General features: G+C 42.9%; 1 protein-coding gene across 5 annotated transcripts in view; it reads left to right on the forward strand.

Moving 5' to 3' along the window:
- Tln2 (talin 2) overlaps positions 1-27195 on the forward strand; it is a 411357-nt gene that overhangs the window by 56142 nt on the left and 328020 nt on the right. For all 5 annotated transcript variants that reach the window (XM_077799669.1, XM_026384818.2, XM_026384825.2 and 2 more), the window contains one exon: positions 10186-10275. The gene's annotated coding sequence lies outside the window, so the exon portion shown is untranslated. The remainder of the gene's footprint in view (positions 1-10185; positions 10276-27195) is intronic.

Here is a 27195-nt window from a genome sequence, read left to right on the forward strand (position 1 = left end):
CTTCAAATTTTTCTTCCCTGATAAGTTTCCACTTTAGTTCTCATACAAATCTTTGTTTCCTGGCACCACTGAGCTTGAACGTGTGAAATGATAGAGAAAGTAAAGTTTGATTCCAGGACGGTTTTGTCACCGGAAGGTTCCTTTTGTCCTTGTTACCTTTTATTAATGTGATCTGACTATGTTTTACGTTGATCTGGCACTTGATTTGTAAGATTTATTAGCTAGAAGAGTTCTTCAGCCTCCCAGGGAACCCAGGTACTTTTGTTAAAATAATTAGAAACTAGGTGTTGTGGGGGATCACTTTTATTCTTGCTAATGTTAGCAGCCAGCTCTGAGCATTCTTGGAAGGTCTGATGAAATGCTCATTTTAAATGCAAATTCTTTGCATGGTTAGGAGGAAAATGAAATCATTCTGGCTCCCAGCACTCACTCTGCATTTTTGCCATTCCTTCTGGTGGCCGAGGGGAGGGCTCATGACTAAATCCCTCAGCATCTTTATTATGATTTCTGATCTGAACTTGCTGAGAGGAAGCCTGGGCCCCAGGATGTTAACTCTCTGTTGCCAACTGACTACAGCATGTGGTTGCCTGAAGTGAATGTTCAGTAGTCTCCTGCTCCCCACCCACTAGTGATCTTTGGATTCTCTCTCATTTCTTTTATGGGTGGTGGATGTTCTGGGAAACTTATGGTAAGTGGAAGTATTTTTTCACCCCCTCTCCTCATTTTTCTTTGCAGCAAATGAAATGTGCTAAGCCCTTTATCCTATGCAATAGCAGCAGCATGTGCTGGTTCCTTTTAGCCTTAGTAGGTTTTTCCAGTTTCCACTCTTTTCTGGGAGTTTCCTTTCCCTTTATCCTAGCTACTTGCCACCTGGAGAATTCTTGGCTTCATGCATGATGGACATGAGGGGGCTCCTGTGCAGCATAGCTGACATGAGTGGTTCATTGTCTGTGACTCTTTCAAAGAGGGATTTCAGTGCAGGATTGCAAAGCAGGTGAGAACATTACATTCCTTTTCCTGAAAGTGAGACTCCTACTTGTAAACAACTGCTGTCTCCTGTGGTTCTAGAGACTACCAGGTCATGGGTGGAGGAGTTCAGCCTTTTAGTGAAAGGCCCCCTTCTCCAGTGTTACGGATATAGCCAGCACCAATGGAGAAGGTTGGGGAGATGGCAACATAGTAAAGGATATAACATTTTTCTCTATCCACGAAATAATGACTTTATACTGGGTCTACCTTGAAAGTTGGGGCAGTGGGCTGATTTATGGTTGCCAATCATTATGAAATGCAAAATCTTCATCCATACATCGAATGTACTTGCAACCATGCTATTTTCTCTTTTGATTGTAAAGTCATTTTGTTCTTCTTTTTGACTTAAGTATTCTTTCCAAGCAGAACATAGAATTCAAAACAAAGTTTCCAAATTTGTCCCCAGTTTGTTGACTAAACTGAATCACAGGATTTTGGAGTTGGAAGGGGGTCCTGGAGCCCAGGAGCTCTTGGCTTTTTATTTCTATGGATTATGAGGTCACCAGGGTCTCTCTTGGTGGTTGGTGATGTGGAGAAATGCTTTCAGCAATGTTCCTTTCTCCAATGCAAATGCAATGGGGCTTTGAGAGACCTGGTGGGGCATGTCCCCCCATCCCCCCCCACCCCCGTGAGAGACATTGGCTCCAGACCTGGAGGCATCCATACTGAGAGGCTTGAGAATTAGTGGTTGGACCCAGTTCAATGGCTGCAAAGCTTCTGAAATGGCCAACCTCTCTGTCTAGTAACAATGAATCAGGGCTCAGGAAGGTCAGGTAGTTATGTCCAGACCAAGCAGTCTCTATTGGTTTGACTCCACTAAGCAGCTCGTACTTTTAATTTCTGCCAATGGGTGTAAATGAGGACAAATTACATGGTAGATGGGGGATAAGTGTAAACAAACAAAATAAGCAAAAAACTCCTAAAGCTAAGGAGTTTTAGACAGCGTGAAACCCAATGAAGAATGAGATCTCCATTTTATAAATCTTGGTCAAGCTTGGAAAGATACTCCCCAATGAAAGCCTACCTCGGTTTGTAGCAGATGTATGGGCAGAGTTTAAAGTTGACCTTGGGCCTTGTAAGTTAAGAAATTGCTTTGGGTGGTTGTGAACTATATGTTTGCAAAGTGGCAAAGACTCTTTCCCTGCCCCAGCATAGACTGGAGACCTGGGTTCTGTAGCTGGGCCTGCCTCTAAGTGTATTGGTTAAGTCACCAAATATATTTAGGCAGTAGTTTCCTTCTCTGGAGGAGCAAGGGCAGTGGCAAATGGCTGCTTCTGTCTCCTTCCTGGGCAGGAGTGAAGTTCTGAGTGGTGATCCTGGATTTATGAAACCAAGATAAGCCTAAGACATCTCATTGGAGCCTTAATTTTACTCAGGGAATATGGAAGACCAAAATGTATTTTTATATGAAAGTAACTGCAAATATTGAAGAAGTACACATTTTGCATGACTTAAACTTTAGCTAGAACATAGAATTCCATAAATGAAGTGAAAGAAAGCCCATGCTTTCTGTGTATGGCTTCCCACTAACCTCTGTCCTTAGTAGAATTCTGACTGGAGAGAGTAAGAACCCCTGGCCTGTAAGATCCTCAGAGTCTTTTTTGCATCTAGAATTTCTTGTTGGAAAAGAAAAGATACATCTTTGGTGTAGAGTATTGAGTAAGTTTTCATGCCCATCACCAGAGAGGGTCTCTGGAAAAATGGACAACAACAATAAAGGTTGTCTAGACTTTAGAAATCCAGGAACTTGAAGTTTTCCTTTCCTCCTTTTGGTGTTAACCAAAAAGCTTTTGTTATTATTCTGAAGTGTTATTCCTGAACCAGAAAGAGAACAGATCTGGTTTTGGTGTAATGGGAATTATGCCAGAGGAGGTAGCATGCTGATTAAAATTTCTTTGAAATGGCTTTAGAATAGTGACAAGGGAATCAGTGTGACAGTTAAAACTGCTGACATCCCCCTTGTACCTGGGATTTATCTAGCAAGGGAATGTTAGGACATTAAGAGGCTATGTCCAGTTGGTATCTGCTTCTGAAATTATTTCTTGTTATGAAGAAGTTGTCTTTTGATGTTGAGGTTCTTGATGACTCTGTAGAAGCTAATGTCAGAGGCTTTAGATAGGACTATGCTGTCTGTTTTCTCAAGAGAAAGAAGTCCAGGACCTGGCAGATGAGCAAAAGAACACCTACGAAAAAAGCAGTGGTCCCAAAAATGCTGTCCGACCATTTGTCAACAATCATGTGGGGAGTCTCAACTGTGTGACGTAAGAGGTAATTTATAATGTTTCCATGAAAGCAGGAGTAGGTGGTAGTGGGCTTTGTCTTTGTCTCTTCGTGGCATGTAATTGAAACAGAGCTTGGACTGAATGAGAAACATTTGTGTGATGCGGAAAAAGATTCCAGAGGCTTCCTGACTGGGGTCAAATATTGTTTCCTTATTTTATTTGGAGCATGGAAGCAAACTTCTCATCTGAGTGTTAAGAACATTGCCATTCCTATCTGCTCAGAAGCAAATGAATTTTATGACCTAGAGAACTGAGAGATGCTAGACTGTATAACACAGTGAATCAGAAGAAAAAGCGTGTGAGATCATCTGTCTCAAAAGAAATATATAGCTTTTGGGCAGATATATAAATTCAGTTCTTTCCACAGTGCTACTTGCTCAGAATCTGTTCTTTAAGAAAAGTGTGCCCCATTCATTTTTAAGTTCCTAATTTTTTAAACTGGCCCTAGAGGATCACTGGAATTTGCTGTCAGCCATTGGGAAATAGAGCCTGGACCAAAGTAGTAGAGAATTTCGTGTTGGTACAGTGTGCAAGGCAAAGCTACTTTCTTTGGTTCAGACTGCTTGGGTGCTGAGCTTAATTCTGGAATTGGCACTCTGAGGGCACCCCTGAAAGCCAAGACATAGGCAGTGTGTAGGTCCTTGCGTCCTCAACATCTACTAATGTTTATGTTGGAAGCTGTGTTGAATATAAGAGTTCAGGTGGTAAGGGGCACCCCTATCTGCCAGGAGCACATTTTGATGAATGGGAAAGACACACAGAAGAGAACCGACTAGTGTGAGGTTTTTCCCAGTGGGACAAAGATTGGGGAATCCTAGGGGTCATCCCAGGCTAGGGGGATGTGCTGAATTTGGGGGGAAGGAATATTTTATTTGAGAAAGATGGTGTGTGGAGGAGCTTTCCTGGAAGGAATAACTTGGGCACAGACCCAAATGTGGGTGTGATGAAGGCACATTGGTGGGGGGCAGAGCCCCAGACACCTTCTTGGAATTAGTCAGTGGTGTGTACCTATGAGAAAGGTGGGAATAGGGGATAAGTTGGGAAACCAGGTGAGAATCTTATGTACGAAGGTCCTCAGATCCCAAGGTACAAAATTCCAACTTTATCCTGAATGCAGAGGAAAATATCAAGCACAGGGCAGAAGGAATAGAGAAACTAGCAAAAGCAGTATGGCAAACAGGGCCAGAAGACACAGAGAGAAGAGAAGCACCTTCCAGTCTGATTCCCTGCCATCCTGCTGCTGTCTGGCTGATGGGGAGCCCAGCTGCTCCTGTGTGCTGGGCCTTTGTGACAATGGTTGAGTTTTTTTTTTTTTTTTTTCTTGTATTTTGGTCACAGTCCTCGATTTTCAACTTAGCTTGAAAAGTCACTGAATTACGCTGGACTCCCTGGGGGAGAAGGTCCAATAACACCCTTCCCTCTCCTCAAACTATTATTGCTCACCCTAGTCACCTGCCACATGCTCTGGGCTTTTCCCTATCTCTTACCTTTCCTTGTGACCAATCTCCTGGGCACCAGGCCCTATGCAGGAGCTACCAGTGCTGGAGGGAAGGGCAGTCCCTGTCCCCAAGGAGCTCCTGCTTGAGAGAAGCAGGACAGAGGACCTGGTGCCACATGAAGAGCATAGGAAGATGGGTATAGTGGCACACGCCTATAATCTCAGCAGCTTGGGAGGCTGAGGCAGGAAGATCTCGAGTTCAAAGCCAGCCTCAGCAATTTAACAAGACCCTAAGCAACTTGGTGAGACCCTGTCTCAAAATACAGAAAAAAAAAAAAAAAAGGCTGGGTATGTGGGCTCAGTGGTTAATTGTCGTTGGGTTCAATCCCCAGTACCAAAAACAAACAAACAAAAAAACAGGCACCAGAGACTTCTGGGGAGCCAGGCAAGGGATGTAGTGTAGCTGAGGGAGGAAGAGGAGATGAACTGACAGCCTGTCTCAAAAACAGTGTCTTCACTTGATAACCACAGCTGCTTTTGAGCCTGGACTTCCAGGAAGGCAGAAATTTGGGGTTTCCTCCTGCCCCTGAAGTCTTAGGTAGGACTGAGGCTATTTTATTGTTGGAATTATTCAAGGGATTCTTCATGTGTTGCCTATAGAATAAATCAATAATGCTCTGAAGTTCGTTTTATGGAAGGCCTATTGGAACTAATGAAATAATAATTTAAGAGCACTATTGTCCTAATATAGCCTCTTTCTAAGGATGAAAGAGCACAGCTCCTACTGAACATGAAGAGGTGTCAACAAAGTCTTGATGCCTTGGAGTACCTCCTCCTTCCTCTTTGAGTGCTCAGAACAGTGTCTGGCACTTCTGTATCTAATAAGGAGGCAGAGCAGGGCCACGTACCTAAGCTTGCCCACACATCCCACAACTACCCATAGGTTGCATGCCATTCCTATTGGCCCCGTGTCTGCTCCAGCAGTGTTGGGGCTGCTGGTGTGATAATGCAGGGGCAACATGAGACCTGGAGCATGTGGCCTTTTCCTGCTCGTGTTCTGAGACTTGTCATGGATCCACTAGAGTGAGTCACTGGGAGCTAAGTTTTAGTACAGTCTTGGGCCTCAGAGATGCAGGGCTGTTATCACAGAGTTCCCTTTCAGTCCTGGCCCAGGCCCTTGATTGAAAGGAACTAGCTGCTGGAAGTAGTGACTAATGCCTGTGGGTAGGCCAGGGTCTCACTCCTCATCGAGAGTTTCAGCCCCCCTTTGGCTAAGGAGCCCAGGTTGTTGGATTCTTTTGGGTCAAACATCAAAGAGCTACCCCCTGGAATCTGTTTCCTGGCTTAGCCATCCTCCTGCCTGGGTCCCCTAGGGTGGAAACAGTGACTGTGTCTGAGAGGGAGCATTCTGAATTCCAGAAGGATCCCACTCATGCATAGGCTCAGTGGGAAAGGCGTGTGAGATCATTTTGTTCCCCTATTAGTTGCTGAATCCTTTGTCCTGCTGAAATTGGCAGGCTTTTACTTTTCCTGAACTCTTAGCAAATGGTTTCCCTGTAAAGCTATTGTTTTGAGTAGATCAAGAATTTTGGGCCTGCGACTGTGTGTGTGTGTGTGTGTCTGAGTCTAAGTGTGTATGCTTGCACACACACACACTCTCTCTCACACACACACACATACACACACACACACACATAGGCCATGTCCATTTCCCACTCAGGAAAGTTGGCAGAATCCAGTGGGTTGTTTTACTTTTGAGGAAGGTGATACATTGAAGAATGGGGTCTGTAATCTGAATTTTGCTTTTTCTTCTTTAAGCAGCAAACTTTAGCTAGGAGAGAAGTAGAAAGATTCTTAGTAAGAAACAAGGGACTGAAATTATTTCCTTCTTTAGGCATAGAAAATTGTGCTTTACCCTGAGTAGATATGATGTGAAAGCTGTCCGGAAGGGGTTAAAATGTGATTGGGTATCATGATGCCAATTTTTGGCTATTGTGACTGCTATGGTTTGAATGTGTACCCCCCAAATCCATATGTTGGAAATCCCCAGTGCAATGATAGTGATTAAACCATGAGGATTCTGCCTTTATACGTGGATGAATGTCATTGTCAAGGGAGTTGTTAGTTATATTGAGTGGGTTTTGTTACCGAAGTGAGTTTGACACCCCTGTTGCTCTTTTGCCTTCTGTTGCCCATCTACTTTCTGCCATGGAATGGCACAGAATGAAGACCATCCAGATGTGGCCCCTTATTCTTGGACTTCCCAGGCTCTAGAACCACAAGAAATTTCTTTTTAAATTACCTATTCTCAGACATTCTGTTATAGAAACATAAACTAATACATCAACTTTAAAAACCAAAAATGACAGATTTGTCTACTAGTAAAATTACAAGAAAGTCTTTTGGGACAACTTATTCTTGTCCATATTATTAGGAGAAGAACGTATTTTCTATTTGGTCAAGATAATTTTGGTGAGTACGGGAAAAGCTGGGACTTGAGATACCCTTTACCTACTTTTCTGGTCACTGGATGACTTGATCATTAATTAAGCAGAATTCTCATGACAAAGATAAAATGGTGAACCAAAGGAGACCATGTAAGGAACTCAGACCTCTGCATCCAGCCTGAGAAGGAGGTGGCCCAATGTTCCTCCCAACTCTGCAGTGTCTGACTCTTTGTTCAGTTCTCAGCTGCTGAGGACAACATAAGGAGACAGTTTCCTGGTAACAGAATGTGCCACAGGAAATAAGCCTGTGGAGTGTGTCAGTGGAGAGACCATCATGTCTGCAGAAATCCAACACTGGCTTTTCCCAGACTGGCAGGCAGCATCAGAGGTCAGCATGGCATTAGCCCAGAATGTAGGACTGTTCTAGGGCGTGGACTTTAAAAAAAAAAATGAAAATTTATTTATAGAAGATGTTCCTGGAGCCAGAATTTCTGACTGTTCCTTGTCAGGCCCCACCCCTTGACAAACACTGGGCTCATTTCAGTTTTATTGGTGTCTTAAACTGGAGCAGAGAATAGCTTAGGCTATAACTCTTGGGGTCATTGTTACTGACATGCATCTTTAAAAGAATTCTTTATTAAAAAATACCAATAGAAAAGGATATAAATGTATGGGTAGAGTTTAAAATTGGGTGTTGTGGTCCATACCTATAGTCCCAGCACTTGGGAGATTGAGACAGGAGCATCTCTTGAACCCAGGAGTTCAAGGCCAGCCTGAGCAACACAATCCTGTTTCAAGGGGGGCTGGGGAAGGTAGTTATAAAAAATAAAAGTAAAATGAACATTTGTGGAGTGCACAGCTTAGAAGTACTTCCCCTCTTCTCAGAGATAACACTATGTATATATTCCTAAATAACATGTGCATTTGTTTATCATTATTTTAGTTTTGCAAAATAGAGTACAAAACCCCACCCTAGCTTTCTAAGAAAAGGTCCCTATTGAAGCTCTTGACAGGTCCAGAGGAGTAAGGATTCCAGCTGTGCTGAGCCATGTTGCCACCACCAGAAGGGCCAGACTCTCCACCATGCATCCTGCAAGAAACCAGCCTCCTCCCTACTCTCTACTCTTTTATATTACTTTACAAAAGGGGTTGCCATTCCCAGCTCCATATGCAGAGCGGCTATAGGAAGTTGAGAATTATAATAGGATTCTTATAATGTGTTAATATAGCAAAGGTCCTTAATCTGAGGTATAAGGAAAACGATGTGGTAATTGTGGTAGAGTTTTATATTTTTAAAAAAATGGATCCTGGTTCTATCAAAGATTTCTTGGCATTTGTTTGGTTTCCTGTGTCCTATTGAAGATTGCCTAATTTGTTGAAAGGGAAACAGTGGTAAGTAAGCTATGCTGAGGTATTCCAGTGTGGAAGCCTTGACCATGTTGTGGAAGATTTTCTCTGAAATCTATATCTTTTCTTGACCCAGAGTAACTAGAATGCTAACATGTAAAGAAAAAAATGGTATGGTTGCTGTAGTTTCAAAACAAATGATCTCACTGCCTAAATTTTGCTTTATGCAAAAGAAACCTTAAGTTTTGCCTTATAATATTGGACCATTGAGGAAATTCAAATACCTATTTAGTAAGGTTGGGGGCATATTTGTCACCTTTGAAGCTAACTCTCTAGAAAGAAAATACAACTGTTACACCAAATTAGCAGTTATTGCCTAAGAGATATGGTAAGTTAAATTTATAAGGACTGAGATTTCTTTTCTACAAAGTAGGCAAGTAATTACACTTTGTATAAGATGACTTAATGTGAAGTATTTTCAGTTTTGTTCCAAAAGTGTGAGGGAATGTAGGATTTTCTAGCCAAAGGACACCTGAGGTTTGTCCCATCCATGCTTATCTTACAGATGAGTGGCTGGAGGTCCACAAGGTTAAGCATGATCTGCCCGAGATTGCATTGATTTGTTGAGGCCAGCTGGAACTAGAATCTAGGGGGAAGAGAAAACTATTTAGATGATTATGTTTAAATATAAAATTAGATGAAGACTTAATAAAAATCATAAACAGAAGTCTCATTTCCTAGAGAACGAGCATTTGATCATCCATTTCATTCCAACAAAAGGAAGCATTGGCAAAAGTCTGAGTCCTCCAGCCTTTAAAATGTATTAATGTCTCTGGTCCCTAAGAATTTCCTGAGAAGGATCTCTTGGGTTTGCAAACTTCGTATTACGGAAAAGGAGCTTTCCATTTAGTTCTGTGTTCAGTACATCTCAAAAACTCAGACTTATTGTCTTTAGGTTTCTCCCTCAATTTTTTAGGCTTTCTTCCTCTGTGCAAACGTGAACTATTCTGTTTTTCTTGAGCTTTGTTTTTGAAGAAAACCAGGAGTTTCGGTTTGGCTGGTGCAAGTCTTCTGGGATTAAGGAGAGAGAACTAGAGGAACAGTTAAGATTTGGAACTGCAGGCTGCTTTGTCTCCTCCTCAGTTAACAGACAGAATAAGAATAACATTTGTTTAGAAGCTGAGTTTTATTAGGAAGGTAATTTACAGGGATAACTTATGCTTTATAGGGTTGGTTCTGTGATTCTAGTCCTAGTCTTGCCATTATTTGCCGATGGTTTTGGGTAAGGCCTGTCTGCTTTCTGAGACTTGGCTTTCCTCATCTGTGAACTGACGGCCTCAGGCCTGCTGATCTCCAGGGCCCTCTCCAGCCATAAGTCTGGGCACCATGCTGGGGGATGTGCAGAGGCAGCTGCTCTGGATTTGTAGCTGGAGAAAGGTGTGTCTTCCCAAACTGAAGGCAAAAGGTTTGCCAGCTCTGTGGCTACACAGGGTCCTGACACCATCAACCCTGTGTGACATTTCCCTTTTCTACCCTCTTTATAATCTGAACCCATCAGAAGTATCAAGTGTTGTGAGAATGTTGCTTATCCCTTAATGTGGCCTCCTGCACTGACATGTGTCATTTGTGTTTTCTCTGACAGTGCGCTGCTGCAGGGTAACATCTGGACTGGACTACTGGCCCCTCGAATTCTTGGCTGCCCACAAGTTCCTGTGTCAACCTGTTAAAAACTGTGAGTAATCTCCATGTGTCTGCTTTGCAGACCTTTGGAATCTTATGGTTGCAGAAGTTGTGGCCAGTGGTGAGAGTCCAGCAGATATGGCTGAGGGACTCCTTCCCTCTAGAGCCAGCCCCTGACACGCTCAGCTCTGAGAGCCTGTGAGATGGTGGCTTTGACTCTAGATGGGGCTTTTCTGTTCCCCCCTCAGTCCTCATCCTTGTGGGGCCTTCTGAATCTGCCTCCTTGGAGCTTCTTTGTTCCACCACCAGAGCCGAACATACAAGTCCTGAGTCTCTTTCTTGTCATCTGACAGCATGCTGGCCACACAGGCCTTTCTTACTGGCCAATCTTCTTCCTGGAATGTTTCTTGCCAGAAAATACTGGTGTCAGATGCAGGTGCCATTCCCTCCTGCAGCTTCTTCCCTGACACAAAAGTTTCTCATCTATCATGTCTCATTCTATTTTCACCCCTCTTAAAGAGGTATTATCTATAGTGACTACCTTTCCCCACCCCAGGGATTCTTTTTCTCTTTCCTCCTCTCTCCCTTCCTCCCTTCTTCAGATCCTTGCTCCTGTCTTTCTTTGCACTTACAGCGGGATAGGTCTCTTCCGTCAGTTGGTACACTGCCCAGTCACCCATTCATTCATTTGACAAATATTTATTGAGTATTTACTATGTTCCAGCAGCCAAAAAAGACACAGTCTACTTGCTGTTGATGAACTTGATCCAAGAGGAAAGAATAGATCAAATAAAAACCTAAGTCTACTCTCAGAGCTCTATCTGGATGGATGTTATGTTCTAAATACTGTGAAGCAGTGTCACCTGGCATCTTGTTAAAATGCAGATCCTCATGCAGGAGGTCTTGATGGGGCCATCAAATCTACATTTCAATTGAATTCTACATTTCTAACCTAATACTGATTTTGCTGGTTTAGAGACTTACTAAAGTTCTTAATGGGAAAATGTCCTTGAAAGTAACTCTATGCAAACTGCTTGAGGGGTATGTAAGTGTACAAAGCCATCAAAAACTGGCAGGGGTCCTGTCAGTATCCAGCCACATGAGCCCAACTGAAAAGTATGGACCCATCAGTGTCACCTGTACCCATGTGCTTGCACCTCATCATGATTATTATATATCATGGTTTTGTCATCCAGTCCTCCCTTAAATATTGTGCTTCTCAGATTCATGGGGTGAAATCACAGGGCCTCTGTACAGTGTGCATGCTGTCAGCATTTCTGAAAATCGCGAGGGAGTTTCTGTTTGTGAGAGCAGCTGGGCTCAATGGCACTTACAGTGGGTTGTTAAGAGACCACATTGGAAGCTACAAACTGGCGGTGGAAACCCCACAGCGGGTGGAGCAAGGCAGGAGGGACTGAGGGCACTGCTCTAGAGGGGAGTCTTGAGTTCAAGGTAACAGTATATTATTGTCACTTGGCATTGTCAAGCCCTCCCAGTAGACACAAAATTCTTGTTCAGTTTTCACAAAGAGTTCAAGTCAATAGTTCTGATAGCAGTTTAAAGAGCACTTAGAGATCCTAGGCATTGGGCTAAGTGCTCAAGTTACAAGTTTTTGTAACTTAACACTCCCAGAAGCCCACGTGTCAGGTACAGGTGCTGTTTCAGAGTGAGAACCAGGGGTGGGGTTCCACCATGAGAGAGTGGCAGTCAAGATCTAGCTTGGACTGTTTGACTGCACCTGGAGCTCTTTTTTCCTCTTGCTCTTGCTTGGACTGTAACTAGAAATGAATGGTTTTACTGTCAACAGTAAGATGGGGTGCTGAGTATTTGCAACCCAGCTTATTTGTTACTTTCCTCTCTCATCTACCCTCAGTGTATCTCCAGGTAATCAGTTCCCAGCATGGCAACTTTAAAATGTTGCCTCTGCAGCATCTTAGCCTCTTGGGTTAGAGGAGGAACTTGGATGATGTGGGACAGAAATGAACAGGGAGGAGAAAAAGTTTTAATTTTGGCTTGCTCTGCTGTCACCAAGTCCCAGCCAAGGTCAAGGGGAACAGCTCTCCAAGGTACTATGGTGGTTTCTGGTGGTCTGAGGACCCAGTGCTATGAGTTGGTTCTTGATGGCTCACAGCCGGGCTGGGTAGTGGGAGGCGAGAGGTCAGTGGTTCATTCAGTGTGTTCTGAAAACTGTTTTCTGGTCACTTTGTGAGATTTCCCTATCAGACTATCTCCAACACAACAGTGCTACTCTAGGTTCTTTTTTCTTTTTTGTATCACGTATACAATGTTTGTGTCTTATGGCTTTTAGGTTTTGAATTTGGCTCCTCGGGTTTTTGGCTTCATGTATCTGCGTAGTACAGGGCTGGGCTAAGCCACTCACCAAATCAGAATGGAGTTGACCCACTTAGCCAGGCTTCTGTTTGAGGTATGGACTCGAATTCTCATGTTGTAGGCAGTGACAGACAGGAGCTATGCTATTATTCTTGTGTTGCAAAATGCTTTACTCATCCCATGCCTATGCCCCCATCTGGAACATCGGGGGTGTCCATTCAGTGATGGGATGGAATTGCATCTTAGTTGTACCTCCTTCTAGCCCATTTAGACTCAGGGTTAATGGCTTTTACATCTAGAGTCAAGACTCTGGAGCTAGTGGGAGCTGAGTCAAATCCCATTTCTGTGATAACTATAAGCCCCTGGGCATTTGCCTGGGCCTCCTTATCATGTAGATACCAATAACTAGTAGCCTGTGTTCTCTAGGCCAGTTTCCTCAACAGTGGAAGGAGAGGTGATCTTTTTTTTTTTTTTTTTTTTAACTCTCCAGGGTTATGTAGATGCAAGCTCTTAGAATGTTGTGCTCTTTTCCTGGCAGCTCATCCTTCAAGGACTGGCTGAAGAGTGTTCTTCCTTTTGTCTGCTGATACCCTCTGACAGAGGTCTTCCCATTATCTGAAGCCAACTTCTTTTTAGATGGCACTTTGTGGGCAGGAATGATTCTTCATCCATCTCTGCATCCTGAGCCCAGCACTGGTTCTTGAGCTCAGAAAGCATTTAACTGAACCCAACAAAGTAATGTCCTCCTTCTGTATGCTTACCTTGAGCCAGCCAGGGAGTGATGACTCAATAGGCACTGCTGCTAAACACTTGAGCAAACCCAGGACAGTGGTCACCTTGTCCCCTGGGGTGTTTCCTTGCTTTTAATGGACTTCAGGAATGATGACCTCTTTGGGGTCTTCAGTTACTTGAGATGATAGCAAGTGAAGTAAAAGATGTTGAGTGAATAACATCTAAAATGTACCTTCTTTACTGAAACACAGGTTGTATTTGGATTTCCTTAAAATGTTGTCTTACTTTACAAGGTTTCAAAAGTAATTTCCAACCTATTGATGTTCTTTAAAAAATAAGGAAAAGAAGAGGAAAGTCTTTAAAACAAGAAAACAGCATCCCTGGTACCAGTGTTTGTCACACTGGCAGCTTGGTCAGTGGCCCCAGCCTTTGGCCCTAGGGTCACCAGCCTTGCCACTCCTTACCCTCACTTACTCTCCCTCATTGTGCTTGGCTATATTTTCTTCCTTTTTTTTTCTTTTCAAAAATCACAATGGAATCTAACTTGTCGCTGCTCAGGGCCAGGCAGTCCTTCCTCCTCCTCAGGCAGCTCTGAGCAGTGTTGAGATACCTACCGTGCTGCCTTCCCCGCATCCTGCCTCTGCCCCATGCAGGATTCTCAGTGACTCTCCCTCCTTCATGAGGCCTCTATCCCAGAACCAACACTGCCCACAGGGCAGTGGGGGCAGGGGGCACAGAAGGATTTTGTGCACAGCTGATGGCTAGGTAACCACAAATCCCCCCATCCCAGCAAATTGGATGTTTTGATCCATCTTACTACTTTTTTAACTTGTCAGAAATTATGGGTCCAGTACACCAGAAAATCATATTTCTTTTGCATTTGAGATTCCAAGAAGCATGTTTTTCTGTATTTACAACAAAACCAAAACCAGAAAAGCATGATTTCTAATTAATGGAATCACTTGAAACTACCAAATTTTATTCTTTACCATTCCTTACAGAGAAAGAGAGAGAACTTATGACTTGTGAACAGTAAACTATGTTCTTTGCTTTTTGTGAGAAGGAAAACTATTTTCAAGGTGATATCAACACTTATATTAAGCAGTTGACCCTTTGTGAGAAAGTTTTTTAAATAAAATATTGTTCTATGTAAAACATTTCATCTTTTTTTTTTTTTTTTTTGTACCAGGATTGAACCCAGGGACACTTAACCACTGAGACATATCCCCAGCCATTTTTAAAATATTTTATTTTGAGACAGAGTCTTGCTAACTTGCTGAGGCTGGCTTTGAACTTATGATCCTTCCACTTCAGCCCCCCAGGCCACTGGAATTACAGGCGTGTGCCACTGCACCCAGTGATATAATACATTTGAAAGTGCTACATATCATAGAAATTTATTCCATGCCAACCCAAATCTACCTCATATTTAAAAACTACATATTATTTCTTTATGTTGTTGTATATTTTTATATTAAAAGATGTATAATCTTTCATTTCCTTGATCCTGGGCATCTTCTTAACCCTGTCTCCTGCTTTTTGTAGACCACAGTGGGCAATTCTGTAGAATTTCAAGGTCAAAAGATATTCTCCTTTAAAAAGATGATATAATTTATATCCCCAACCACCATGGATGTACCCACTAGCACAGAAAGTGACTGATCTTAATTTTTTTTTATCAGTTGGAAAGATTTTGTAAGAAATCATCTTTTAAAAAATGACTGGGCATTATCTGGGAACCCACAGGCTCCAAATAGTCTTCTAATCAGCAGACCCTTAAGGTTGCCAGGATGCCTTTCTGGTCTCTTGGTTCACCACCTGGACTTACTCAGCCTCCCCAGGGGCTGCTTTCTTCTGCATCTCTTCTGTTTGCATTAGACCTGGTGATGCTTAGTGTTGATAGCTACCCAGGAGTGACCACTTCTTGTTCAAGTATGTGAGAGGGGAGGGGTGGTGAGAGTGGAGGCTGCTCCTGATCTGGTCCACAACAGCCTGGGCCTCTTTCCCTTGCCATTTCTCACCCTCTGCTCTTGCTCAGAACAATGCTTCTGGGCACACTTGCTTGCTGTAGCCGCGCTCTTCAGTCTGTGGCTCGAATCTCTACTGTTGGAAGCACATTTCTCCAAGGCAGAGTCACAGTCCTTTGTCACTCGGCAGGCACCATAGCAGTTCTCATATTTAATAGGAATCGATGATGACAGGATGATAAAAGGCTGATAAAATCCCTGTGGGTGAGCTTTGCTGCCTGTCCACCCCCAACAGGTTGCTTCCTGCTGGGTTGTTGTCAGTGCCCAGTCTGGCCCATCCCTGTACCAGGGTGCATAGAATAGACCTCTCTTTGGGGCCAGAACCATTCTAGCCCAAGTTTTCTTGGTTTATTTGTGCCTTTCCCTTTAAAAGCAATTGTTCCCTGTTGCTAGATGAATCTCAAGGTGGCCTGCCTAGTGGCCTTAGCTTCAAAGTGGATGGAAAGCAGGATCACCAGAAGCAGAGACTACTCTTCTTCCAGAGCTACCCCACTCCCTCCCTGGAACTGCATTTGCCTGCTTTGATAGAATGAAGAAGTGGGAGTCCCAAATAGGTTCTACCTTAAAATAAACCATCTTGACAAAGGCGCAAAGCTTAGTATGTCCTTATTAGCAAGCAGCATAGTAGCTGGAACAGTAGCAGTCTCCCCCAGATGTTTTGTTCAGTAGCAATATTTCAACAATAAAAAATACCCTCAAACTCCCTTCTGAGGGCAGTGACGTAGCTCCTGCTGTGTAGCTGGACCGAGCATTGCACCCATGAATTGCATTTGGCAGTGTGTCCTTTGGCCAGCAGCATGACTCCCAGGAGATGGAAGGGCAGTTGCATGGAGATATTAGGGAAAGGGCCACGGGGAGAGGTGACCCTTGAGCAGCTGCTGAATTGTCAGGGCTCAGTTTGCGCTGGACTGCCTGAGTTCATGGTCCAGCTGCTGCTGCTTGGGCTGCTCTGGGGAGGATGACTCAGAAATCTGGATGGTGGCTGTGGGGATTTCAACATAGCATCAGAGGAAGAATGAAAGCCTGTCTTGGTTGGGTGTGTTGCTAGGGAGAGTTAGCTCCATGATGAAGTGGATGCAAGTTGGAGACTTGGATGCTAGTTTGCTGGGCCACTGGGGCCTGCCAATTACTTGGTAACTCAGGACAAACTTTATTTTTATCACTAAAAAAAGATCTAGAGCTCTGGTGGTAAAATATACAAAACAAGGGCAGATGGTACCAAATAAATTCAGCTGGCATGGAAGACATTTGGTTTGTGAATTAATTATCTTTAGAGATCATCAGGTCCAGGAACCATAGTTTTTTCAGCTATGCCTTAGCAAGGAATGATGGCAGGTCAAGAGGTGGAGTCTAGGCTAACCCCACTTCTTAGAAAAGATGAAAACCTACTCATTCCCTGTGATGGAATGGGGCCTATGTGTTAGCCAGCCTTCAGTTACTGCTACAGAATAAAAGAAGGAAAGCTTATTTTGGCTTGTGTTTTCAGAGGTTGCAATCCATGGTCTTTTGATACTATCCCTTTGGGCCTGTGGCAGCACAGTATATCATGGTGGGAGCACATGACAGAGTAGGTCTGTCACTTCCTGGGGCCAGGGAACCAAAAATTAACAGGAAGCAACTAGAGTCCCAATATCCCCTTCCAGGGCACAAGCCCAGTGACCTAACTTCTTTCCACTGGGGCCCACCTCCTAAATGTTCTGTCTCCTCCTAGTATCTCCACAAGCTGGAGACCAAACTTCTAACATGTGGGCCCTTGGGGGGTACTTCCAAACCATAGTAGTCTGTATCAGTTTTCCATTGCTGCTGTGCCAAATGACCATAAATGTAGTTTATTATCTTGCAATTCTATAGATTAGAAAAGTCTGATGCAGGTCTCACTGGACTCGAATCAAGGGCTACATTCCTTCTGAAGAGCCTGGGAGAGCATCCAATTTTTTGCCTTTTAAGCTTCTGGAAACCCCTTCTGGAAGCTTCTGGAAGGCCTCTGGTGACCCTGTTTCTCTGTCTTCACAGTCTACTGTGTTAAACTTCCCTCTGACTCTTCATCTTCACATCTCCCTTTGACCACAACTGGCAAAAGTTCTTTGCTTTTAAGGACCTTTGTGACAACCATGGGCCCACCTGGATGATCTGGGATACTCTTACCATCTCAGGGTCCTTAATTTGATATGCAAACTCAATTTTGCCACCTTAGGTAACATATCCACATATTTCAGAGATTAGGACTTGGGCATCTTTGAGGACTCTTCTTTTGCTAACCACAGGGCAGGGAAGCTAGTGGACAGAGGAGACCCAAGAAGCCAGGTCTCCTGATGGGTCTGGATAGTGCTCCCTTTTTGCTGTTGGCAGCATTGTGTGATGTGTGGTGAGTGGGCTCTGTTTCAGGCTGTACCCTCTGTGCAGCCAGTTTGTCCCTGGAGAAGAGGCTGTGGGTATCAGAACTGAAGAACCATCCTTTCCTGTGAGAAAGGGGCAAGCCTGAGTGGGAGTGAGCAGCACTTAGTGCTCTCCTGTGCTGTGGAACAGATTGCATTCAGTGTTTATGCCATTGTATTGATAAGAGTCTGTTCTTGGCACAGTAGGAACAGACAGAGGCAAACTAGCTTGAACAAAGAGGGCGGGGACTCTTGCCTTCCTCTCCTTCTCCAACTCAGAGAAGCAGCCCTTGGATATTTCTGTTGGGTGCTGCCATTCCCCAGCTGATGTAAACCACGGAAGCCCCTTTGCCTGCACTTCTGTGGACACGCTCTTTCATGCTGCTTGGCTCCTCATAGCTTTTAGCTCAATATGTGTGTCTCAATTTCTAATTCCTGGGACATTAATCTGATTGGCTGAGCTGGGGTCAAGTGTCTAGCTATCTTAGCGTGGAAGACACACACAGTCGTCTGGGATTGGGGTCAATGGATGGTGACAGATGAGTATCATATGGGAGCCTTGCTTTTTTTCAGCAGATGTGACTGTGGAAATGCCTTGTGCTAGTTGAATTTGTCTTGTTTTTGGACTTCATTTTTAAAATAATTTCAAACATATAGGAAAAATTGCATGAAGAACTTCTACAGAGCAGTGCTTAAATCCATCAGTTATAAATGCTTTGAACACATTTGCCTTGTCTTCCTTTGTATTGTACATTATCTTTTCTGAACCCAGCAAAGTTATACACATCATGCCCTTTCACCGCTAAATACTGCTGCATGTCCTTTTTAATAACAAGGGCATTTCTTTTCATGACCACAGTTCAATTAGTAAAAACAGGATGTGTAATACTATTTACCACACATACAGTTCAAATCCAAAAATCTGCTACTTAACACAGTGTCTTTTATAGCAATTCATCCCCCGCTCTAGGATTCAATCCAGAATCGTGTAAACTATACTTAGTTGTCAAGTCTCTTAAGTCTCTTTTAAGACATCAGGAACAGATTCTCTGCTTTGCTTTATCCCTCAGTACATTGACATTTTTAGAGAGTATAGGCTCATTAATAGTAGCAATTTGGGATTGTATGATATCTCCTTACTGTAAAATTCCTCACAATTACATGTATTTTTGGTAGGAATTCTATATAAATGTTTTGTATCCCTCTCAGTACATCACATCAGGCAGCACATGGTGTCATCTTGTCCCATTATAGGTGACATTAGCTTCGATCTGTTGGTTAATGTGGTGTTGAATTTGTATGATTCACATAATTCAGTCTCTCAATTCTGGAGGATTTGAGCATTTTAAAGACAGGCATTTACACAGGGTGTTCTCCTCTTCTACAGTTGTCTATGTTTTTTGTCTGTTGGGTTTTGGGGAAGGATTCACCCTTGCTTTTTGTAGGTACACCTTTAGTACACACCCAGTTAGGTGGCAGGGCTAACATCTGCAGGGAGCTCATCATGAAAATCAAATTGCCTGAGATTGGAACACTGTCCTCTCTGTACTGTGGAAGTGGTGGGTCCATCCAGGAGATAAAAACATATGCTTTGTTCATAGTAGACACCCTTTGACTAGATTGGACTCTCCTGGCTGCCTCAGAATTTCCTGAGAGGAAAAGATAGTCAAGATGTGCAGAAATTTCTTTCTGTTACATGTTGGTCAGTCGTGTAAGTGCTGAAGATGACAGTCCAGGTTACTGCTGCTGTTCTCTTCATCATTGATTTGTTCAGACATTGGCTCTTGGGCCAGTTTGGTTTGATCAGCTTGCATGTCTTGTGCATGGTTTCTCTTTCACTGATTATGGGATCCCATTTAGAAGTGACTGGTAGGATTCAGGAGCCTGCCCGTTGGGAAGTATGTGCTTCTTGGAGCTCTGGAAGTTTTTGATTTGATTATAACCTGAATTATCTGGGATCAGTGCTTCTCAAACTTCTTCCAGTTTATGAACTGTTTTATGCTGGGAATTTGACCTTGCTGTGCTGTATACCTGTTGTCCCCATCTGTTGTCATAGAAGCAAACACAAAGACAACATGTAATCCACTTTAGGATTAATAGAGAAAATTGTAAAATGAAACAGAATAAATTGATCATAAAAAATAAATGTACATTACAAAGAACAGTATACCATGACTGTCTCACCTAGTACACTCTTCAAAAGCTGAGTGAATGCGTAAAGTAGTGTGATGAAGACCCTGGTCTTAAGGACAGCTTGGGGGTGGGAACCCAAAATAAGAGATGTGATGAATTACCTAATATTGGCAGAGAGTTGCTGAAGGAGTGCAGTGCTGGTGGGAATCAGGAAACCTTTTAGACTGGAGAGGTCAAAAGTGTCCTGATCAAGCAGTGGAGTCTGATCTGAGCCTTGGAGAGTGGGTGGGGATGGGAGTTGCTGAAGTCAAAGTTATAGACTCTTGATTTGGTAATACAAGCTCACACTTGCAGACCACCAGCAGTATCCAGTCAGACTAGACTGTGAGAATCACTGCAAAATGGCCAGAATTTGTGTTTGTGGAGGAATCTGAGTAATTGTTGAATGACTACCCAGCACTGCCAACGAAAACAATACTTGGATGAGAACAGTTTTCAAATTGTGTCTGATGAAACATAAACAGAGTCTTTCTAATGTTATATTATTGCTTGAGTGATTATTTTCAGAATACAATATTTAGCCAAATGGTTCCTAATTGATCTCAAAATATTTACTGAGTCTAGTACTGTGATAGTTTTCTATTGAGATGAGCATTTATCCTAAATAGGTAGTAAGAATATGAAGATTCCAAGGCCAAGAAAACAAAAATGCCACAAATGGTTAAAGATACAAAATGCACAGCTCAATGTACACATGATCCTATTTTCCCCTTTTTCTTCTTAATCTATGTAAAACCAAACAGGTCACACATCAAACTCTGGTGCAACTTCTCCAACATGGCACAGGCACAGGGTCCCAAATAATCGAATGCCCTGTTATTTGAGGCACTTAAAAGACAAAACAAACACTGTGCAACCATTCCCAAGAAATACCCCCCAAAACTTTTCATATAGCCCTTAGTAAATGGAGAACTTGTAGTTCCTGGAACTTGCATCTTTTTTTTTTTTTTTTCTTAAAACACTTTTCTTTTCCATCCCAAGATACCAAGTACCTCATTGTGGTGGTTTCTAGGTTTATAAATCTTTTTCTCTCTTTTCTTTTAATGGAAAAAGCCAGATTCTCTTTCCCTGTGATGGTGTGTGACTGCAGAGACAAAGACATCAAAGGCATTGTGACTCTCTTGCTTCCTCTGTCTTGGATTGCTAGCTCTGAGAGAGGTCAACTGCCATCTTGTAAGGATACTCAAGTGCCCTATGGAGAGTCCCAGAGGGAAAAGCTAAGCCCTCTTGTCCACAGCTATGAGTGTATATCTTTGAGGCAGGTCTTCCTGCCCCAGTGAAACCTTCAGATGATTGCAGCCCCTGCTGACATTCTGAGTATAACCTGAGAGAACCACTTGGCAAAGCCTTCTCAAATTCCTGAGGGTTCCTGGCTCATGGCAGGAGGGAGATAATGTTTAAGTCCCTACATTTTGAGGTAACTTGTTAGGCAATACCCATAATAAATAATAAAGATTTAGGCATACTTGTACCCAAACTCACCAACATTGAGTCACAATCTGTAGGGATTTTATTATTATGAACATTATTTTGCAGCCTTACTTTTTAAAGTGATAGCTAACCTGATAGATATGGTAACCATAACCCTTCCCTGATGTTCCTTTAAAGGGACTGTTAGGAAAATTAAAATGATTTATGGGCTCATTTCTGAAATACTTTTTGATTTGTTCTGGACAGTTGTTAATGCTTGAACTGACTTTTGGGGTTATCTCTGCATGACTTGGGACACATGTCCTCAGAGAAATAGGCAGTGACAGGAAGTCTTCAGCACATCCCAAAGACAGCTGGGTTGGAAAAATAAATATGCTGGGCATATATTCCCAGAGGTTGTGCGTATGCCTGAATTAGGAAATATTCCTTTTATTCCAAAAGGTTGTTAGTAATTCTTCCTCTTGTGCCTTGGTATCAGCAGAAGCTTTCCAGTGTTGTATGTGTTTTTACCTTTTTTTTTTTTTTTAAAGATATGGATGTGTTCCCTTGCTTTTTTACCCGTGGGATTTTTGCATGTGGAGGGGGCATTGGCCAGATACACATCCCCTTTTCAACACTGAGTGCTCTGTTCCTGACACATAAACGCTAGATCCATATGGTCTGGTGGTGGGGAACAGTAGGTATTAGGGAGAAGGCAGGCTGAGGTTGATGGAATGAGAGCGAAGATGTCTGGGAAATGCAAAGAATAAGATTTTGAGAACAGCTAGTGTAAACTAAAAGTGACATGAAGATGCAGTGGTGCTTCGTTTGTCTTGGCATCTTTTAGAAAGGAAGAATGCAGAATGAGCGAGTTTTCTAAGTATTGAAATTTCCTCCAATGACAGACCAGACATTTTTTGTTTTTCTTCAAATGTCTGAAGTGCATCATTTGCTTTCTCATTTTAAAATATAGCAGATAAATATCATAATTTCATTTTTTTCCATGTGATAGAATTCTGAGCTGAGCTGATGGCATGATTATCTTTTAGCCTGTTAGGGTCAATGAGTTGTGCTCCTCTTTTTGACATATCCCCTCTAGATCTTCCTCTGTTCTCTGTGCCTGTGTTATTCAAATGTGACTAATTATCAGGCAGGGCTAACAACTGTCAGGGTGTACCCAGTAACCCTGTCAACCAATCCTGGCTACAGGGAGATTGTTTTCTTCTTCTGTGTCTTTGAGTGCTTGAGCGTAATGAGAGCTGTTTCTTTTGCTGCTTGGAAGCCCATTCTGATCACTCAGGATTGAGGACTATTATGTATTTTGGTCTTAATTTATAGAATTTATGACTGAGAGATGACCTGGAGAGGCCAATGTCACAGAATAGATTTTTATTGCTTATATTTCCCATGCAGAGCAGTGTTATGTTTGGAAATAAGGTTTCCCTCCCAAACTCCAGTGTTCATGCAGGAGGTGAAATGATTAGATTATGGGAGCTATAAACTAATTAGTGGATTAATTCATTTGGTGGATTAATAATTTGAATGGATTACTAGATGGGAACAAGGCAAGTGGGGTATGGCTAGAGAAAGTACATCACTCAGTGGGGGTGCCCTGGGGATTGTATATTTTGTCCTGACTCTTCTCACTCTGCTTTCTGACTACTATGAGGTGAGCAACTTTCCTCTTCTATGCCCTTTGGCCTTACCTTGGGCCCAGAGTAATGGAGTCTGCTAACCATGGACTGAGACCTCTGAAACCATGAGCTAAAATAAACCTTTCCTCCTCTAAGTTGTTCTTGTCAGGTATTTTGGTCACAATGATGAAAAGCTGATTAACCCAGACAATGTGATCAAGAGGCAGAAGACAGGAGAGGAGAAAGCCAAGGTCAAAGCCATGACCTTGCTTATGAGAGGAAGGCATAGCCAGTCAAACAGCGTAGAACTGGCGGTTTATGCTTCTGGTGGACTGTAATCCATAGGAGTTGTCACCAGTTGCCTGGAATGATTGAGAGAAGGGAGAATACTGGTTTGGTGAAGGAGTGTTACACAAGGAGGTGGAGGATATAGACTATAGCCCCTTTGCTATTTCCAAATATTGACCAGCCAAGGAAGGAACACTTTCTTCCCACATCTTTAAGACTCTCAGATGCCAGAGTATCAAGAACACACATAAATAAGAAAATAGTTCATGTAATTGGCTCTGTGATAAATGGATGTCAAATAGACAAGTCCAGAATCTAAGAAAAGAGAACATGGCCTTGAGCAGATGGGTTGGTATTGCGGAGACTGGTTGCCAGATCCCCATAGGATTGCTATGGGCTTTGACTCTGATGGGTAGTTCTTGCAGCCTTCATGAAATGTAGGAGTAGCCCCTCACTACCTGTTTTATGATAGATAGAGGGGTCTCCATCCTCTAGTGGAAGTGTCCCCACATGGTTTTCCTTGTTTATGTCTGTACTTTGAGGCAGGAAAAGCCTGATCTTACAAGGGAAAAGAAGCAAATATCTGGTTGCCAAGAATTGGGGAGGTAGCAAAGGCTGTCTGTGAGGAAGTTGTCTTGTCAGTTTGTGGTGTGTATGTATTTAAACAATTTATTTAATGTCTAACACATAACTTATGAGAAAGCAGTTATTCATATGCATATTTTTAACTTTTATATACTATAGAAGTAAATTATGCCATTATAGATAAATAAAACAATTCAGGCCCTGTAAAAGAAAACAAAAGCTGTTTTTTAATCCTGCCATCTGGGAATAACCTCTGTTTTTAAAATAACAGATTTTGCCATATGTAAGTTCCTTTCTTTCTTTTTTTTTTATCTCAATGCATTTCCCCCTATAGATTTAAGATGTCCCAAAATTGTGAAATTCAAAATGAAAATGTCCAAGTAAATTTTTATTTTTCATTTATTTATTCCAAATAATTGCTTTCTCTTGTGGTGGAATTCGGTGATGACAAGAATTGAACAATGCAGTTCAAGAATTCCACAACTGAAGAATTTTGTAAATTCTCAAGTCTCTAATGATCCTTGGAAGATGCCTAGAGATGGTGCCTCAGAAAGGGTACAGTGGCCCAGGGTGTTCTGTGTATTCTTCCTACCTTTGGTGACATTTGGGAACTTGGGGTTAGTATGGCCTTCCTGGTCGGGGTGAGGATTGAAGGATTGAAAATCTGGGAAGAGCTAACTGCATCGTGTTGCCTCTGCTTTCTCTGGTGAGCTGAGGCAGACATTCATGGCTTGTAGTTGGAGAGCCAGATAATGGGCATAAATCATGATCTGGGAAGGCTGGTCCCTGAACAGCTGTCAGCCAGCTGCTGCACTGGTAACCAGGCAGACAGTGAGTGAGTTTTCATCTGAAAATCTTAAATCGTGTCAGGAACAGCAGATCTACGTTCCCACATACTTATCACATAGATGAACTCCAGTCCTGCCTCTACCACCTGCTGGCACTCTGACTGCAGGCCAGCATCAAAGCTCCTGAGCATCAGTTTCCTTGCACGTACAATGCTGGTGATGTGCCCATCCCTGGTAGGGTTAATGAAAGAAGGGCATTAGACCAGATGATGCAGGTGGATTAGCCAGCACCTGGCTTGCCTGTCGCCCTGTAGGTTATCATCTTCCTTTGCTGTTGTATTACTGCAGTTTTGTGTAGGATGGTTTTGGACTGAGTGAGGAATGAGTCTGTTCTAAACTTGTGTTAAAAAAGATCTCCCCTATCTATACAGCATGCCCATTTTACTCCTCCACAAAGGAAACTGGTCTAACACAGGGTAGGTTAAATCTAATGTGAGTAAAGTGTCAGTAACTTCGGACTCTCCCCTCCTCCACTGAATCTCCATATCTAGAAGAAGGGAGGACACCAGTGAAGAAGACTGTTTGTAGATCTCAGAATCAGAGGTGTGTTTCCCACTCTGGGTGAGCCTGGGATTATTGTATTCCTAGTAAGACAAATGGTAAGAAGCCAAATAGAACACTGGTTGGTGATTTCCACATGAGCTTTTGTCCTCAATGCCTGTAGTGTTTTTAATTATCCAGAGTATCCCCAGACCCCTGGGCCTGTGTTTTCCTTCCCTTGCAGTTTGAGTGGGCACAACCAAGGGACACCCTGGCCCTACAGCCTTCCACACACAAGGCTGGACTTTCCCGGCCTGAGGGTGTGTACTCTTAGTGAAATTAATTACAACCTCTGCTATGCAGGACCTCAGCTGGCTGGGTCTCTGGGGCTTAAACAAAGGCACGAACCTCTCCAGAAGGAGATTAGGAAGATGTCCATTCAAGCAGGGGATCTGTACATATTGTTAATCCTCCCTGGAGCAGATACCAGACAGGAAAGGCCTGTGTGACCTTATTTAGAAAAATGGCTATACTTTGTTAACCTTTATTCCCTTAAGAAGGAAAAATCATTACATGGCAGAGGTTCAGGCCCCATGGGGGATTTTTCTGGATGAATCTCTGTTGTAAGAGTCATGTTTCCATGGCTGTGATAAAATTATCAGTGGCTTCTAACTCCCAATACCCCCACTCTTTAGTCCATCCATATTTCTTGCATATCCTAGAGTTTTGTTCATTCCTTTCTAGCCTTAGCAGTTATGGATGAAGGTATTTCTTTTAAAGGAAGAGAGAAAAAAAAGACATTCATTTAAAAAGCAATTGCCCTGTGTGTCCGTCCCTCCCTTCCACCATGCTGTGGTTCAATACTGGTAAGTGGTGTGCAGGTTCTGAGCAGATGCACTCAATGTAGCTGAATGGTGACATACGCTCCTTATAGCCACTCAGCTTCTCCAAGTATGGCTCAGATACCCACACTCAAGCCTTCCCAGCTGCCCTGCCCTCAACCTAACCCTCCTTTCTCTCAGTTCCCGGAACACCATTTGACTTTTTACTAGCAGCTAATATTGGAAGCGAGAATGCACTGATGTGGATTTAGAGGACTCAGGCCCAAACACAGGCTTTTACCTCCACTGTGCACCTCTGGGCTCCTGAGCCTGCGTTTCTTTCACTGCACTTGCAATTACATTGTGCACTGCCTCCTCAGTCTCCCAGCTAGAAAACTGAACTCCTGGAGGACAGGATGTTGTTCATCCTGTTATTTCCAGTCATTTATCTAGTCATTCATTTCTTTATACAATTACCCTCCTAGGACCCAAGAATAGAGAGATGAACATGATATGTTGAGACACGTGGTAGGAATTATAAGCTGCTGCTTCCTTTTATTTTATTTTATTTTTTGAACAATCCACATATGGTTAAGGAACCTTTTGATCCTCCTTTACAGAGTATGCTCCTAGATAGGAGCAGAACATTATCCTGTTCCTGGAACCTGACTACAGCACTGTGAAAGCAGCCTTGGGAAAACCTCTCATGGGAATAGCATTCTCAGTGTAGACATTAAGTGAGACCTCTCTGTTGAAGCTTTCCTGCCCTCCACCAGCTAATCACAGCATGAGCAAGGAAGAGAAGGGGGTCTGGGCATACATCTTTAATGCATGGGTATAATTGGAAGCTTGAAGAAGCTCAGAATCATGAAGCATGGAACAGAATTTGAAGGACCTTATTAAATGGAAAGTGGATACAGGGGGAAAAAAAAGTGGATGCATTGAAATACTGGTACTTTTAATGGACTCAGCCCTATCACCTATTTTACCTGGAGAGGGTAGACTGTCATTACTCTTCCTTTTTTTAAAAGACAGCTTTGTGTGTAAAAAGCCCTGAAGGGCCACATTCCACTGGATCCCTTTTATTAACAAAATTGTACTTTGCAGTGAGGTGGGGTGTGTAAGGAGAGCCCTTCAAAGATGGGAGCCTGAAGGCAGTGGGTTGGTTAATTGCATGCTTGCCTCTTGGCTTCTTTCCAGTCTTTCATCATGGATGACCCCTTATCTGTAATTTCTGGACCAAAAAAA

The sequence above is a fragment of the Urocitellus parryii genome, chromosome 6 (assembly GCF_045843805.1).
Source record: "Urocitellus parryii isolate mUroPar1 chromosome 6, mUroPar1.hap1, whole genome shotgun sequence".
Lineage (NCBI taxonomy): Eukaryota > Metazoa > Chordata > Mammalia > Rodentia > Sciuridae > Urocitellus > Urocitellus parryii.